Below are 18763 nucleotides of genomic sequence, written 5' to 3'. Positions count from 1 at the left end.
CGATCACATTCCAGTAATATTTCTAAATATATATACTCAATAATTTACAGTAAAAATTCTACTCACAATTTTACTCTATCAAATTGTATCCTTAAAGAAATGCCATTATATATATTCGAACTCTTTAACTCACGCCTTTTTCTCATCCTTAGCACGTAGTAGTTTCGCAACAATTTTTACATTCTAGTTAGTTATATCTTCTTCTTTTTTTCTCCTTATTTAAAAGATTTTTTTTAACTTAAATTGAGTGATTTTTCTTGGACACGAAAATTATCTATTGTTTCGTGCCACAATTTGCTTAATAAGGCTCACAAATGAAGAAAATTTAGAGGAGTTCAATTCATGCAATAGATAAGCTAATAAATTATGGGGTGAATGTTTCATCTTAATTATATATTTATTATTATTAGTGTAACTAATATAAACACAATTCAATTAGTTAGATTTTTTTTCCTTTTAATTAAATATCTAAGTCGATCACAGCGTACAGCACATACAGGGCTAGATGCACGATCACTCTAGAATAATACCATCATAAAATTATGCAAAAAATGATTTATAATTGCTAGCTAGTTTCCCTGATCTTCATCCCGAAACACATAACCACAGAAGGGAAAATTTTATTTTATTAATTAATCATCAACATTGGCACTCTTGATGCATGAGTAGTGGTTGAAATTTACATCTAATCAAAATGAGAATAATATACACACGTTACTAACATATTATCACATAATAAAGCAACGTCCATCTTTTCCCAAAACGTAAGGTTGATATAGCTGCAGATCATGTCTTACAAAAGAAGAAACCAGCTATAGATAGACCAACTGCGAGATTCTTATAGGCACATAATAAATTAATTAATTCTTATTACTTGCTCCCTTTTTTAGGGGATTAATTACACCATTAGCCTCCAATCCCTTTTTTAAAAAAATTAATTGGGTTTTTTTTTTACTTTTTTTTAAAAAAATATAAATTGATTCTCCAAATTTTATAATTCATTTCTATTAGGTTTTTACTGTCTATGATTGTGTTATTTTTAATGAAATTGACATGTCACTGTTTAGAAAAAATTCTCTCCTTTATACAAATTAAGACTTCTGAGCAGTCGTCTTCTTCTTTCTTATCGCTTCTTTAACCTCCTTTCTTCTTCTTCTTCTTTTTTTTTTTTGTTTTTCTTCTTCACCATAAAAAAAATAATATTTAAGAATGTTTTTTTTTCCGTAATTAACGATACTTAAAAGTATCCCGAAATAGTCCACCATCATATTTAAAAGTACCGGCAAAAACATCGGTAAATAAAGAGCCGCTATATATACCAATGCTTATACCATGCATTGGTAAAATATATTCCAACGCTTTAAAGTGTGAAAATTTTTTGAAATTCTAACGCTTTAAAACCTCGAAAAATTAAAAATAGTGATGCAGTTACCCTTTAAATTTTATTTTGAAGCATAGGTATTTATTATATAGGAAGGACACTTAGAGAGCATCCTTACAATGAGATTTTTTTATAATAATTATCATCTTCTTCTTCTTTTTCTTCTTCATTAATTCTTCCCCTCATCTACTTAATTCCACTCTTCTTCTGCTTCTTCTTACCTCTTTTAATTTTTCGTTCTTCCTACTCCTAATTTTCTTCTAGTACTTCCTAAGGATATTGGAAGTGCAAATGTTAAATTGTGTCAAAAATAATAAAATCATAGTTGGTAGAGACCCAATCGAAGTAAACTATATATGAAGGTTATGAACTCAATTGACAAAAAATAAAGGTTAGGCGCCCAATTAAGAAATCAAAAAAAGGTTGGGGACCAATTAAACCCTCTTCCTTTATTTACAGGAGAGAGAGTAGAAGAGAACAAGTCATCCCTAATTTGGGCCTAGTCCATCATGAAATATTTTTTTAAACTGGTAGGTATGTATGATACAAAACATAAATCTAAATACTCTATTTCACATGTATCTAATTATGACTTTTAACTTTTCACACTACTACCAATGAACGTCCCTAAAGTAAGTGGCAAAGGACTTGATGGTTGGTACTCGAGGCCCCAAGTTCGAATCCTAATTGATTCACATTTCCAGCTAAGTTTATTTCTATATGAAATAAACGAAGTGGATTGCGTGTTATACCTATCTCTCAAAAAAAAAAAAACTTTTCACACTGCTGCTTCTTGGAACTACATGATGTCTATTTACATATATTGGATATTCAAAATAGTTGATGTTAATTATACACAACAAAGTTAATTTTGATATTGATAAATAGATTTATTGGATAGGATCATTAATTGTTTGACGTCTAAATTTTATCGGGCTCCATGATTTGCTTAGTCCTTTGATATGTACTCGTTAATATCACTTCTCTTCCAAAACTTGCCATCTTTTAATGTGTAAATCATTCTGCAGCTACATATATACACATTACATCTAATAGTTTTTACGTATATTTTATGACCCATTTTTTTCTGACGTGGTGGACATTGTCCACATAATATATATAACAGAGAGAGAGAGAGAGATCTAGAGAGAGAGAGAGAGAGATGCGTTCTCGGGAAGATTCGTACCAATCCTAGTCTTAAATACGAAGTTTTGCATGCATGGAGTTTAAGGGATCGAGTATATAAACTATAAAGCTCCCTACTTTTGGCAAAAGCAAGAAAAATACCCCCTATGTGGAGAGTGGGAGCCATGAGATCAAAGGAGAAAGATTCGGTGGCAGAATGATGATCAAAGCCACTCGATCGGCTTTTCCCTTAAACCTTTCTTATTAGCTTTCGCTTATTCCTGATACTTCTGCTTAGTGGTTGCTTTTGGCCGCGTTGCAGCAAGTAAGTCGCGCGCTTTTGTGCGGCCAAACCATTTGTATGTTGTTGACCCCCTGCAGGTTTGCCACATCGATATATGCATGTACTTGTTCTTAGACTGCTGTGTTGTTCGATGAAGTGTTGTGTGAATTGCGCTGTCAGCAGAAGCGCCGCTGCGGTTTTGGCCGCGTTGCACCATGTTGCTTTTGTCTAGCCAATAAGGCTTCGTTTGAGATTGCGGGGAGATTGCGTTACGTGCGGTGAGAAACGACAATGGAAAAATATCCTGTTTGTTTTCTTACGTAATATTGCGTTTCGCATATTGCGGTTAGTCGGTTACGATATATTTTCTGCGGTCTCATGAGAGAACGCAGAAACATATCCCTATATGCTTTTTCTCAACTCCATTTTATCCAATAGCGTTAGATCCATCTCAATACCAAACTAAGCCTAAGTTTGCCACGTGGATACATGCACTAATCGATTTTAGGTGCTGCATGCATTGTTGTTCGATGAAGTACTGTGTGAATTGCCTTGTCAGCTGTTAGCAAAAGCACGATGTCGAAAATCTCCCTACAAAGTTCTCCATATACTAGATTTCAAATACTTGAGTTTAGATCGAGTTTTGTTTTTATGGCTCAAAATATTGTTTCGGCTTAACACGCAGAAGCTATGGGCTTCTACATATTTATCAAACGTAGTAGTTCCGCTTCTGCTTTTGCTCTCAATTCTAATTTTTTCTAACAAAGCGTTTAACAAATGCATGGCAAAGTTTGAAATTTCTACTATGACGAAAAGCACCGATTGAAATAAGACTATGAACTGCGTCTTTCATTTCGTGAAATGCTAATTAATTTGTTGAAATATTTCATTTGAAATTTTTGTTTTTTCATATTATGAGATTTCTTGAATATGTAATATGTATGACTCAATCATAATTCTTCATATCATGTACATAATAATAACAATAGATCAATAACCTATAAGAGCAATAACATCCACCAAATTTTAAGAGGCATGCATGCTTTAACTAATAACTAGACGTTATATATAAAAGAGTGGTCGTTACATCAAAAGGGATGATTCCACTATGTATATCCTAATTTAAACGAGTACACGACTACATAAACTTGTATGTATATGTATGAGACTTTGGCACCACATACATTCGTCCAATATCTATGGACAGGTGATGCCTTAATTAATCTGCACATATATAACCTTTGTAAGCAAGTGGGACACAATTAATTAAATACTTTGAGCATGTCTTAATTTGAGCCGTTCATCACTTTAGCAAAACAAAAAATAACAAACATATAATATAAATTTATAATCGAATGAAACTTTACCATGCAAGTTAAATAAGAGATTAGTGGCTTAAATTAAATTTGCGATCTTTCGTTACTTTGTAAGTGGAGCCGATATAAAAAGGAGTCATTAGGTTTTCTAAAGGCGACAGACACGTGGGATGTTCGAACTCCTTTGGATAAGAAGCGACGAGAAAAAGTTGGTTGAGTTTGCATGAAATGAGAGGATATGTATATATTACTTATATATATATATAAAATATGCATGGTTTCCCCCACATACATGTGGTCTTTTGTTTCGTTACAACGTTGCCACATGGGCGTATATACAGAAGAGGTGGCAGAGTCTCTTTGTTATAAGTCCTTCTTCTTTTTTTTTTTTCGCTTTTTGATTTGTGTAAGCTTTTTCTTTGGAGAAGCCATGTAGTAGACCAAACATTGGTAGGTTAGAAAGATAAAAAAAAAAGAAAAAAGAAAGAAAAGCTACAGGGACAAAGATGTATGGGCTTGTGTATGTGATCAAATTAACACTGGTCGATCGATTGAAGGGCCATAACAGCTTTTTCTTTTTCAGTTTGACAAAGTTGTGACCATGCTAGTTAGCTTAGTCAAAGATGAAATGGTGCCATGGGTTCACTGTTCGGCACGTGTCATTTGATGTAATCTACTTTGTTGGGAAGCTAATGTAACGACTAGGGAAAAAATAAACATAAAAGCCCATGGGTCACAATGTCACATTCATAGATCAAACAATCTAGACAATTACAGTGATTTCTAGGCATTTCCTTTGGTTAGATAATATTTAAATTTATAGTTTACGTACAGCAAATGTATCTAGAATCAGCAATAATTAAGCTAGCTAGCTTAGCCATCGACCATTATGCAAGCTGGCTCCTTCTCACGATAAAAAATAAAAGGGCTAGCTCTTAATTAGTTGTTTGGATCGAATTTGCATATAACGAGTAGTAGTTCTACTAGAATTAATGATAATAATGGGAAGAGTAAACAGTTAGTACTATGTGTACTTTTGAGAAAAAAGTAGCATACTACTTGTTTCTTTTTATTTTTTTTTAGAAATAAATTTAACTGTCAATATAAAACAACTATGCTTCGAACTTGGGATCCAGGTAATAAGCATCAAGCTTTTTGTCACTTGTGTTAGAGACAGTCGATTACCTATATATATATATATATATTAATATGCAAGTTTTTAGCTGAATGATTTTTAATAAATATGTTATACATTCGAGCTGATGTGTGTTAATTTGCCTTTTCTAAATCGCCCCAACATGCATGCATCCAGGTATCAAAATCTGCAAGGAGTAATAAGTTTCTAAACATGATGCATGGCCTGTGGTCTACTCGATAGATCGAATACGGTACTGTAATTTAAGGAGACATATATATATATGATGATCAGCATAACGCCCGAGGGTTGATAATTGATTCAAATTGAGGAGAAATTGTACATGCCACGAGTAGTACCATGCTCAATATAATATTGATTGGAAAAAGAAAAATATTAGGGAGAGAATTCACTTATAACTAATAATCTCAAAATGAGTAACTAGATGAGTAAAAGATAAATTACTATATATTATTGTGTTGAATATTATTTTATAGGCTTAATTTTTTTGATAGATGGTTTGACTCATTCGACCAATTAATGGGCACCTACGTACTACAACTCTTGAAGATTATATATATACTAGTGTAGGTACCTACGCGATGCGGCGGATAGTTACTGCTAAAATAAAAATTTTATAAATAATAAAATATCAATATAACTAAATAAAATATTACTATGTCAAAAAAGGGTACAATATAGATAATTGTATAGCAATCGATGCAACAAGAAAAAAAATATTTTAAGTAAATCCTAATTAGAGTATATAGAAATATACTAATATATACAATATAGGGCTAGGGCTTCTATACTTTTATGAGTATAAAACCCTTTGTACTCATAAATTTTTAACCGTTGATTGNCTTTCAAATCATGGTTGGCGTGTGGGGTTGTTTGCTTTGCTGAGGTCACTTAGATAAAAATAAATGGTTAATCAAAGCTTTGGGTCTTGTCCTAACATTGTCATGAGAAAAGGAAATAAAAGAAAGGGGGGCTAATTTAAAACTATCAAGGTTGTCATGCAATAATTCTAATTGGAAAGCTAGGTAGTGCAACAAACCACTAGTTAATTATAAAGACATATGATTTATTTGTTTATAGAGTCTCTAATGAAAGTAATTTGAAATTAAATTTTGTGATAAGACTATATATTCCTCTTTTTTTATTATTATTATGTTAATTTGATTGGTTACCTGGTAGTGGATTTAGTACTAACTTTAGTTTCATGAGTCCGTACGTAGCTTAATTAGCCATGAGAAATCGGTATAATTACGTATTTTTGTTATTATCCGACCAAATTGATATCGTTGAAGGAAACTTCTGATAGCGGAATTGACTAAAAATTTTCATGCTAAATCGATCCCTACCTATAGCTATGATCAGTTTCCATTATGTTAATTACCTTGGTTTTACTCTGCGTACAGTAATAGCTACGACATTCGATCAAATCTGGTCATGTCTAAAGTGTGTTTCGGGGTGGATTCAGATTTTGGGCAGATTCGACTTGTGTCGATTCTTATAGCAGTACAAAACATTCAATCAAATCTAAGATATATTGTCTAGCTAAAAGTGTACGTGTTTCAGGGCGGATTCGAATTCGGGCATATTTGAGTTAGTGTCGATTCTTAAATTAGTGCCCTGCCCCGAATCTGCGACAAACTTAGATTCTCTTATTCCTTTCCTGCACCATTCAGAGTAGGTCTTTGGTGACATTTTTTTTGTTGTTGCTGTAGTTGTCGATCGCTTGAGGGGTTAATTAAAGCTTTATTGGCGTGATGTTACTTGATTAACAATGAATTAAGTCGATCGATCCCTTTAAATATTACGATTATATGGTTGAAAAAGAATAGAATTCTAGTAATATTAGGCAATCATTAAAATATTTGGCATGATCGATTATATGCCTTAACAATTTTTAGCAAATTATCATCTTCGAGAACTTTGTAGAGATATGTTTTGCATGCACATATGTAAATGATATGTTATATTAATAATAAAAAGGCTTAAGGGAGTGGTGGGCTTTAGATTACTGATCTAACAAATCATGGACCGCCATTAGCGGCCCAGTAAATATGACAGCCCAAATACACGAAAAATTAAGTTTTCAATTAGGACGAAATATTATTAATCAACTCTAAAAATTCTGATTATATTAGCCGACGCAAAAATGAAGACCGAAGCAATTGAATTTCAATTCCGAACTCAGTCAAAAGTTAAAATCGGATATTCAAGCGAAAATCTATGGTCATTTAAAGATTTCTCGCGCCGATTGTAAAAATTATCGAAACTTTACGAAATTTTCGACTCAATTTGGTTTAGTCGCGTTTTTCCATAAACTCTAATGCCAAATTGACAGCATCAAACTATTACTTTAATTTTTCTTCGACTAAATTGCACCGCTAGCTAGTATTCAAAACCATACTTGTGAACTTTTATAATAATTATTGAATTGATAAATCATTAACATAACATCTGTGGACAACAACTCAACAAGTACGTCATGATCATGCATGCTGATCATATAAATGGGGTGATCGATGAGTCAAAAACTTCTAAATGTTTTACTTTCGTGTCCACGTAGATTATTTTGCGCCTAACCCTTCCATACGTAAGGTTCTAGAAGTGGGACCTTCATTAGAAACTCATATATACAAAAGCATTGATCGAGAGAGAGAGAGAGAGAGAGAGAGAGAAAAGCATTGATCGAGAGAGAGAGAGAGAGAGAGAGAGAGGGAGAAGTGTGAAATATGAACGGAATTTTGTTAGGGTAGGTCATATTCTGCATGTTGACAAGGAGCCGCTTTGCAAATTTAATAGGTTCGTAAGTCAAATTTAGGGAGGAGAATTTGTCTAAGTGTATGGGCCATCGCTTTTGCATGACAAATTATATACAGCTCTCTCCTCCCTTCCACACTTGGTCAATGGCTAAAGGAAGAGAACAAGAAACATACTAAATCTAATATTATATAGCTAGTTTATAAATTTAATAATGATGGAAACAAACTATATATGATATCTGATTGACGTAGTCTGACGCCCCGTTGAGAAGGAACAAGCATAAAGACGGAAAGAGAGATATAGGAAGAACATAATTAATTCTTCGACAAATATAAAATCTTATTACTCAACTCAAAAAACTAATTACATTAACCAAACGCCACATGCGTGTGTGTGTGTATATATATATAGTCAATATATATCCAAATCTTACTGTAATCGAAGTTAATAAATTGTAATATAAACGATTAGAAATAACCAAATAATCGGTATATATATATATATATATATATATATATGTAGCTAGGCTCCTATGCTTTCGAAAGTACGGGAGGTCCCGTGCTTGTAAGTTGTTTTCGATGATGGGACATCCGATTCGGCGATCGGTTCCGTTAAACTTGATCTACGCTATTGGAACTATCTAGAAACCAAATTTCATAATTTTTTGATTTCGTTTGTCTAGTGAACGAGTAGCCTCAAAATGAACGGCTAAAAATGAAAATCTCATAAAAAACAGTGATAAAGGATTCAAATTTTAAATCGGAAGTATTGATCTTGCTACTGATATTAAGTAGAATTTTTTATTAAATTTTCATGTAATTTGGATACTTCTACACCGTTGAACTTAAAAATGTGCCACATCGACCGTTAAAATAGTCATTTTTTAGACCTTTTGATCGCTTAGTAAATGATGTCAAAAAAATCTAAAATTTGGTTTCTAGATAGTTCCAATAGGGTAGATCATACCTAACGGAGCCGATCGTCGAATTGAACGTCCTATCATCGAAAACAACTTACAAGTACGGGGCCTCCCGTACTTTCGAAAGTACGGGAGACGGACTCTATATATATATATATATATAAAACTTTTTAAAAATAACAAAATGCAAAAATTGAAGTCTAAACAGTTGAATTTAAGCCCCAAACTTGACTAGAACGGCTTTGACGTACAAGGTATAGATCTCGGAATATATTTTCTAAAATAGGATTGTATGTTGAAAATGGATGCTACTTGGTGAAAATTTATGGCTGCTTAAAGATTTTTCGCGCCAATTTTAAAAATTGCCAAACTCAATGTAAAACGAATCGAGAAATTATTTTCAGTATGAAAAATAATTTTTCATTTGTTTGGTTCAACGTAAAAATATTTTTATAGAAAAATATTTTTACAAATTTAGAAAAAAAAATTGAATTTGTTTTCCATTATTTTTCAGCGGAAAACGAAAACTTAAGTTGCATAAAACTTTATCATTCATTTTTTCCACAGAAATAGACAAATGTGAATCTTTTTTTTCTTTCAACCAAACAAATATGCATGAAAACATTTTTTTTTAACAAACCAAACACTACAAAACATAAAATGTTTCTCAGAAAATTATTTTTTATAATTTTAAGTTGAACCAAATGAATCCTTATCTGTGTAACGCTTTTTCAGAAACTCTATAAAAAATTGACCACATCACTAATGCTGATTTTCGCCGAATTAAACACGTGAACTTATAATATCACTAATGAAAATTACTTTCGACAATTTTATGGTTTGATATGTTTCGTACCTTTCCACCCACCTGCCGACGTAATTAAGAGATTTTAAAGCATGTAAAATCGTGCGTAGTTTAATTTGCCAAAGAATAAAAATTAAATGTAATTCGAGGATTATCGCTGTATCAGCAATTTTCTCTTAGTAATTTAGGGCTATATATATATATATATATATATATATATATATATATTNNTTGGCATCTCCAAGTAGGTAATTAATTATCTAAACCAATTTTATTAGAAAAGCAAGGTGATCACTTACCTAATTATAATAAAATGATGTTGATTAAACAAATATATAATGTATGTGTCGCATCCTAATTAAGTTTATATTCATTTGGGTTGGAGTTGGCTCAAAACTATAACAATTGGTACCCAGCTATTTTATTATTCCAAAAGGTATATATATACAAAATGGTACGTACAACTGATTAAATGGCTTGCTTTTGAATATAAATATAATTAATTTGTAAAAATAGAGTAATAAAAATGTGATGTACCAGAATAGTGTATCAAACAAGTAAGATCCTGAGAGTTAGGACAAAATTATGTACAGGACCAAGAATATTGGTTTGTAATTGAATCTCGTGAATTATTTTTATAATATTTCATAAAAAAGCTTGAGAGATTTATGTAGGATAATGTCGAAGAGCCCAAGAATTGAACTTATTTGTAGCACCTAGCCCTAGAGGGTGAAAGTGGTTAGGATAAGCTCCGATCAAATCCAACAATATTGGATTCGAACCGACCGTCCCTAGAGCAAGTGGCAAAGGGCTTGATGGTTGGTACCCGAGACCTAAGTTCGAATCCTAGTTGATTCACATTTCCAGCTAAGTTTATTTCTAAATAAAATAAACGAAGCGGGTAGCGTGCTATCTATCTCTCTCTCAAAAAAAAAAAAAAAAAACCAATATTGGATTCGATAGAATGCGAATGTGGATGTCAAAATTTAGCATTCGATATAAATTCGCATCGAAAATTGCATTTTCGAAGAAAAATAAGAAAGAAAGATGCAAATATGATTTTTTTAAAAAATTTGACCATATTCGACCCTTTTCACACATAGGAGATAAGAGAGACGTCAATGTATTTTTAAGCATAAGTGTGAATAATTATTCATATTATTATGTATTTTATTCACGTTAATTCTAATTCATAATTATATATAAATATTAATAGATATTATTATTCGAATAATATTTAAATATAAATTTGAGTTATATCTGAATCCGAATTCACTTTTAATAACTATGATAATTATAAAAATTTAGCATTCAATATAAATTAACGGTTAAATAAATTAAAATAAATTTTAGAAAAATAAGGTTGTGCCACGTCAGCTTGTGCTGGGAGTTTGAGAAGAGGGGAGTCGCGGGAAGATGAATCCGTAGGGAATAGAGAGAGAGTAGATTCACCAATCGAAAAAAATAATAATAATAAAATCTCAAAAAAATAAAATAATGCCACATCAGCAATAAAATATGGAAATTAATTATAGTTTTAAAAAAATATATGAGGGGACACGTGCAGAGAGTTTGAGAAGAGGGGACAGGGAGATGAATTGATAGGGTAATAGAGACGGAGTAGATTCACCAATCAAAAAAAAAACTAATAAAATCTTTAAAAAATAAGATAATACCATATCAGCAATAAAACATGGAAATTAATTATAGTTTATAGATTTGCATTAAAAAAAAAAAAAGGAAATAGATATGATTCAATTGTTTTTGCACCTACCCAGCCCACAGTTCTGCAAGGGATATATGGTCTGCACAATGGAATTGAAAAATGTTTGCTTGCACCTGGTGTATTTTATATGTTTGTGTACTAAAAATTAATTAGTGGTCTATGACAACGAATGAATTGGATGCCTTTTTCTTTTTAGGTTTCATATAGTTTCGGAGATATAAAAGAACTACTTATTTCGGAAATATATACAAGTTTATTTATAAACAGGAACTAGACCAAATTTTACTTTTGGATAAAAATTAGATTGTTTCCGATAATAAAAAAAATAGTGTTAAGATAGTTACAATGGAATACTAAAAATAATAATAATTATAATTTTAAACTAATAATATTTTATCTGATTAATTAACATAAAATATTATTTAAAAATAATTTATTAAATTAGTAAATTTAGTAGCTATGAATACTGTAATAAATTAATAAATATAAACATTAGTTATGTAATTAGGTTAATTGGTACATTAATTAATTAAATATTATAAATAAGTTATCTTTTTAATCAGTTAGTAAATTATTTTAGTTAGATAATTAGTAAAGAAATTAACTAATTAATTAATTAAAATATTAATTAAATAACTCTAAATATTAACTTTTTATTTTATTTTATTTTATTTGGCATATGGTTGAGATCGAAAGTTATTGTGCGTTGTAAGGACAATAAATACGTGATGCACTGGTGCAAGTATATATGGACCTGGTGCAGGGTAATGTTTAACACTTTATATACGGTGCAACTGTAGAGCTTCTAGAAGCGGGCGCGCGCGTTGATTATTTTCCTCTGTTTTACGGTTTGAACGCAGTGGAAGAGGAGAATCTCTTCGCATCGATTCGTCCAAAACAGCAAATCCACTCGATAATAACGAGGGATTAATTTCTTAATAAAACGCAAAATATTTCCCACATTAACTCCTCCTCATAATCTCCATCTCTCCAACTATTTAAACCCTTCTCACTTCCCCTCCCAACAAACACAAACCCTTCTAATTATCTCTCTCTCTCTCTCATTGCACCATTTGGGGCATATATTTTTATATAAATATTCAACTTAAGTTTCTTTTATATGCAAAACAATTAACACCATGAGCAAAAGAATAGCCCTTGTGTTCATAGCTTTTCTCCTCATCTTTGTTACCCTCACCGAAGCTTCAAGGCACGTACCAGTGGATTCTGAAAAGGGCGCTCCTGAGGTATCACCGCATCTATACAAATAATACTGTAATTTGATTATTACTTGATTATTGTTCTACTACGTACGTATATATATATATATATATATATATATGTATGGGTGTGTTTTTTACTTAGTTTTGTTTATATATTAAGAAATATTAATTTGTAGGGTGTTGAGGAGGGGATAGCTCATGAGAAGGTGGAAGGATGTGAGGGAGTTGGAGAAGAAGAGTGCTTGATGAGGAGGACTCTCTCTGCCCACACTGACTACATCTATACACAGGAGAAGCACAACTAGCTAGGGCTTCTTCTTTCTTTTTTTCTTTTTTTTTAATTTCTTGGGTATTTGAGTTGGTGGGTTATGTTGGTAGCATGATATGATATCATTGATATGATATATATACTATCCTTTGTATAATATATAGCTCACATTCCATAGTAATGCTATTAATTAAATAATATAAATGCTACCATAGTCACTTTGAGTATGTTTTCTTTTTGTTTTTATTTCTTTTTTCTTTTTTCATTTCTTTTTCTTTGAGATACATTTCCTTTTTATTTTTATTGGGTCTAGCTATATGTGGGTGTTCTGCATGAATTTAGAATGTTTTCTAATATTAATAACTCATTAATATATTCACAAACGCATAGAAGGTTGGCATTCCCGTATTTATTATTATTATTACTATTATTATTATTATTATTATTTTGAACTCATTATGGTGCATTTATGAATATTAATGAAGCTTTACTCGCTACCTTTTCCATCAATACTACAGTTGATTGAATCGTTTTTAACCAAATTTCATTCGCCAAAAACTTTAGTTTCATGCTGATCCATCTAAAGGCGTAGACGCCTTTTTTGGAATTTAATATTAAAAAAATAAAAAATATATAAAATCTATCTAAATGTACTACAGATCGTTTCAATTTAACTATCCAATCTTTCAAATTTTGATTTAGCATCAGTACACTTTTAATTGATTATATATAAGATCATTTGTTAGGAACAATTTAATTGACAGAAAAAAGATTAACTAAAACAATGAATATATAGGAACAGGGACAGTTGGAACTCTCCTAAGTAGAGTGAACATTAATTAAAGAGTAGCTAATTTGTATTTTTGTGGCTTTGATATAAACATGCGTGGCCAGCATCTTAATTAAAGAGATCTATTTGCAGATTTTAAACTAATATTCGTGATAAATAAAATTAATTAGGGATGCATCTGATGAATATATATTTTGCTGATATTATATAAAATAACCAATTATATATTTTGAGACGTCGTATTAGATATATCATGAGTTCTACAAACATTCTAAAGGAAAAAATATATATATATTAAATGAGACCAAGTCTAATATCTCCAGCATTTACTTATTATGGATTCTAGAATCTGGATTAGCCTTTGATGTTAAAAAAAAAGAAGAAACAAAATCTCTTGTCCTACACGTGCGGTAGTTTATCTAAGGGGACTATTTTGAACGAATTTAATAACAATTTTATTGACTTTTCCCACGTGTACACCAATGCTAGCTTAATAGATGAACTCTCCGTTCTTGGTTTGACTCGCTCGGCTTCTTCCACGTGTCCATACCTTCCCCTCTTTAGAACCGTACGATTGGCTCCATCATCAAATTCCCTGCGCCCTGAAGAGCAATGCTTTTCTGAGTGGTTGGATAGTTACTGAAAAACTAATTAATTAATTAACACTTGTTTTCTTTTAAAAGTGGTTATACGATTAATTAACATAAGTGACAAGGTATATAACTTGTACGATAAAATATTTACCAAATTCTTTGAGAAAAAAATTCGAGTAAAATATATTACGTTTTCATATCCGGCTCGTTTGCATTTTGATTTCTGATTGTCACAATCTACGAATCTACTGCGAACTCACACATGACATGGCTCGATTGCATTTATATATATGCTACGTGTTATAAGATTTTATGTTCGAAATGCTTTTATATCAGATAAAGAGTCAAAGAGCTGAAGATTCATCAAGAGTAGTATAGTTTTTTTTTTTTTTTCGTTTTCTTTATTTTTTCTGGTGTCTGGGTGGCCGGTATTTTGACCTATACTTGGCTGAGCAATTAGTAATTTTTTCAGCAACTAATCTATATAAATTTCTACATATTAAACGTAAAAGGTTTGACCTTTTCTTTTTCTAGCTTTTAGTTGTCCGCAAAGCAACTGGAAGGTTTGATCTTTCTCCTTCTAGATAGGTCATTTATAGATCTTTTTGGCATTCGGTTAAATCGAATCTGGTACGCCCATAGGCGGGTTCGATCCGACGGATATTATGTTATCTAATTGGATTGGAATTAATCTCGCTTTCAAATTGGAAAGCTAGTTAAAGATAAATTCTAGTCATATTAGGATAACAATTAATAACCGATTTGGTCTTATCTTTAACGCTATTAGGATTTTGGAATTCCTTATAAATATGCGGGCGATCCCACATAACAAAAGGTACAAGAACGGAAAAAAAAAAAGAAGAAAACGATAGAGAGAAACCACATTTTCCATCAACTTATTATTCTAAGAGGGACTTGAACAGTGGATTTGCGATCGTGCTCGTTTGTAGTTCGATCCATCGCGAGTTTGGAACGTGAGAACATTTAATCAAGGACGGTCAAAGAACACGTGAATCAACCTTGACGATCCGGGCTCATCGAGTTGTAACATGAATCGCTTCCGAAAAAGGTACGAACGAATACTTCCGCTGCGTTCTACAGATCTAGTTAATTAAGCTATGTTTTTCTTTTTTCTTTTTCCTTTTTTCATCATTTTGATCCAATGTCAAGTATACTTTACATCTTAGTGATGTAAGCCAATGGTGAGAAAATTTTCTATATAGCAGCTATACCACATCATCTATATTTCAGTTAATTAATCATATTTTTTTAAAAAAATATATAATAAAAATATTTTTCTAAAATCATGCATTATAGGATACGTAACCATCTTATGTCACAATTGGATATTAAAAATACATTGAAAAGACACAGTACTACTACTGGTAGAGGAGATGCAACGCTATTGAATAGTTGAGCTGTCACTTAATGCTCCAGTATATATATATATATGATCTGTCCCTGTTAGATTAATATAGCCGTCGAAATAGAAATAGAGTGGTGATGTTGCTAATTAAACAGCGAAAATAATTTTTCCGCATAACAGTTTCTGATTCAAACGAGGGAATTGAATGTGTTCTCACAGAAAAGACTAAGAGATCAAACATCTCTAACAGGAGAATAATTATTAGGATGCATCTTACACCTCCAAATAAAACCATTAATTAATTCCTTGATTAAGCGATTACCGCAAACATCGTCATTGTCGACATCTTAACATATATATATCTAGCTAGTAGTCAATTACTCTGGCGAGGAAAAGGAAAATTATTCATACACTATAGTATAAGCCTTTTCCTCACGTTTTCTATGTTACACTACATGTTGCAAACAATATGCCTCAAACTTGATTACAAGTTGTTTTTTTTTTTTTGTTTTGTTTTGTTTTTTTTTTTGAGAGGGAGAGATAGGCAGCACGCTATCCGCTTCGTTTATTTCATTTAGAAATAAGCTTAGCTGAAAATGTGAATCAACTAGGATTTGAACTTAGGTCTCGGTTACCAACTACCAAACCTTTTGCCACTTGCTCTAGGGACGGTCGGTTGATTACAAGTTGTTAGAGGGCCTTTGTTGCTGGTTGTGTGAACATACCCATGAAGGCCCAGTCGAATAGCTAGGTTCAAGTGTTGGTTCGAATTTATATGGTACATATATTTAGAATGCAAGTATTTTCTGTATACGAGTATACATTGAATCATTGTCTTGCTAGCTATATATATATATTGGGTCCTTCTCTTCTCTCCTTTGAAAACTACATGAAGTGCACTACGCGTAGTGCGCATCATTGCCTTTAGTTTGTGGTTGCTTCTTTCTGAATGACAAGTACTAATTGAAAATGATTCTTATTCTGCCATATCTGGAAGTGGCGTGTGAACGGGTGTAAATTGATTTCTTAGGCCCCGTTTGGATCGCGGGATAAGCGGGGATAACGAAAGTTATCCCCGCTATTCCGCCAAACGGGGTGAAATTTAGCCGGGATATTTTATCCCGGTCAAACCTTGCTATTCTCGGTTATCCCGGAATAGCAAGTAATTTGCTATTCCACCATTTTGGTGGAATAGTGCTATTCCAATGCTTAATTTCAAATTTAATTAAACTTATAAATTGAATTAAACTAAATTATATAAATATAATATGTTATATATTATAATACATTATTTTTATTATAAAATTATTAATTGTACTATATTAATACATATTATTTATATTTAAATATTATAATAAAATTTATAATAAATTATATTTAAATATTATAATAAATTCTTTTTATTAAATTTAAATTTAAGTAGAATTTTTAAAAAATTTATAAATTTATTATAATAAATTATTTTTATTAATTGTTCCCACCACTATTCTTATTTTAAAATTTTAAAAATTAAAAATTTAAATTTTTAAAATTTATAATTTATAATCTCAAAATTAAAGTTTAAAATTTAAATTATAAATTTTAAATTTTAAATTTAAATTTTGATATTTTAAATTTTTGAAATTTAAAATTTGATATTTTATATTTTTTTAATTTAAATATGATCTTAAATTTAAAGTTTGAAATTTAAAATTTAAAATTTTGAATTTAAAATTTGAGATTTTAAATTTCAAAGTTAAAATTTTAAATTTAGAAATATAAATTTAAAAATTTAAAAATTCAAATTCAAATATAATAAGTGGATAATATCATTATTTTTTATTTACAAAACCCATTATCTTTCTTATTCCATCTTACCTAACCAAACGCTATTTTTTTTATTCCAAGAATAACCCAATTTTCATTCAAACGCAAAATTGATCTAATCCTCGCTTATACCTCAATTTATACCTATCCCTGGAATAGCCACTTTTTCTTTATCCCCGAATCAAACGATACCTTAGAGCATATATATATATAGTATATATTTATTCGAAAAAGAAAAAAAAGAAAAATACATGACATTATGTATATGTAGATATTTCCTAAATATGGAGTCATCTGTGGCCATTTACAAACCAGCAATGGACCAAAGTTTACTACAAAACAGGTTCCAAGTTCCAACACTGGAGATGAAATTGGTGGCCCAATCACCAAGTGTACAGTAATTTTCTGTTCATGCACTAGGGTCCAGGTTGCAGAGACTTTCAAAGTACTCATAAATTTCCATCATTATCTTTTTGTAGAAGCCAAAAAACTACGTTAAGCGATGGCGCTAGAACTCGAATTAATTAGGTTTCGAAGCTCATTTTGGCTTTCCATTTTAATTAACCAAAAACTTTCGGATGTTTCGCAAACAAAAGGTTAAAGTACTGCTTGCAAAACAAACAGTTTATCATGTTAGTATCCCAGCTTGGAGGCGACAGCAGGCAGATCTGATCAAGTTGTCATGTGCTGGCTGCTCCTGGGAACAGCCAATGCATGTGCACAGGATAATTAAGTGCTTTGGTAGGAAGCCACCACAATAAGATGCTGATTCTTGTTACCGTCCATTTTTTTGATCATAACATTCTTGAATTAGATAGATACCCACAAGTCTACTTCATTGATCCAATATACACACAATTAATACCCACGAGTTTAATTTTGATTACGTTTTTTAAAAAAAAATTAACAGGTAAATATAGCAATTAAGGTTTCTGTTAAATTTTCGTTAATTACAATAACTCACCGTAGTAATTAATTAAGTAACATTTCCTAACGCAAGCGGCAAAGAGTTTGATAATTGATACCGAAGTTCCAAATTCAAAATCTGTTGATTTTCATTTCGAGCTAAATAAACGAAGTGGTAGCATGCAACCATTCTCTCTCTCCCTCTCTCTTGGAAAAAAAACAAAGAAAAGAAAAAAAAAATTCCACCATAGTAAAAACAAAAGATTAAAAAAGCTCCACAACTGACCGTCCCTAGAGCTAGTGGCAAAGGGCTTGGTGGTTGATATCCGAGACTCAAGTTCGA

The sequence above is a fragment of the Ananas comosus genome, linkage group 9 (genome assembly GCF_001540865.1).
Source record: "Ananas comosus cultivar F153 linkage group 9, ASM154086v1, whole genome shotgun sequence".
In the NCBI taxonomy this organism is placed as follows: domain Eukaryota; kingdom Viridiplantae; phylum Streptophyta; class Magnoliopsida; order Poales; family Bromeliaceae; genus Ananas; species Ananas comosus.
The sequence above is the reverse complement of the archived record's forward strand: the minus strand, read 5'-3'. Positions refer to the sequence as shown.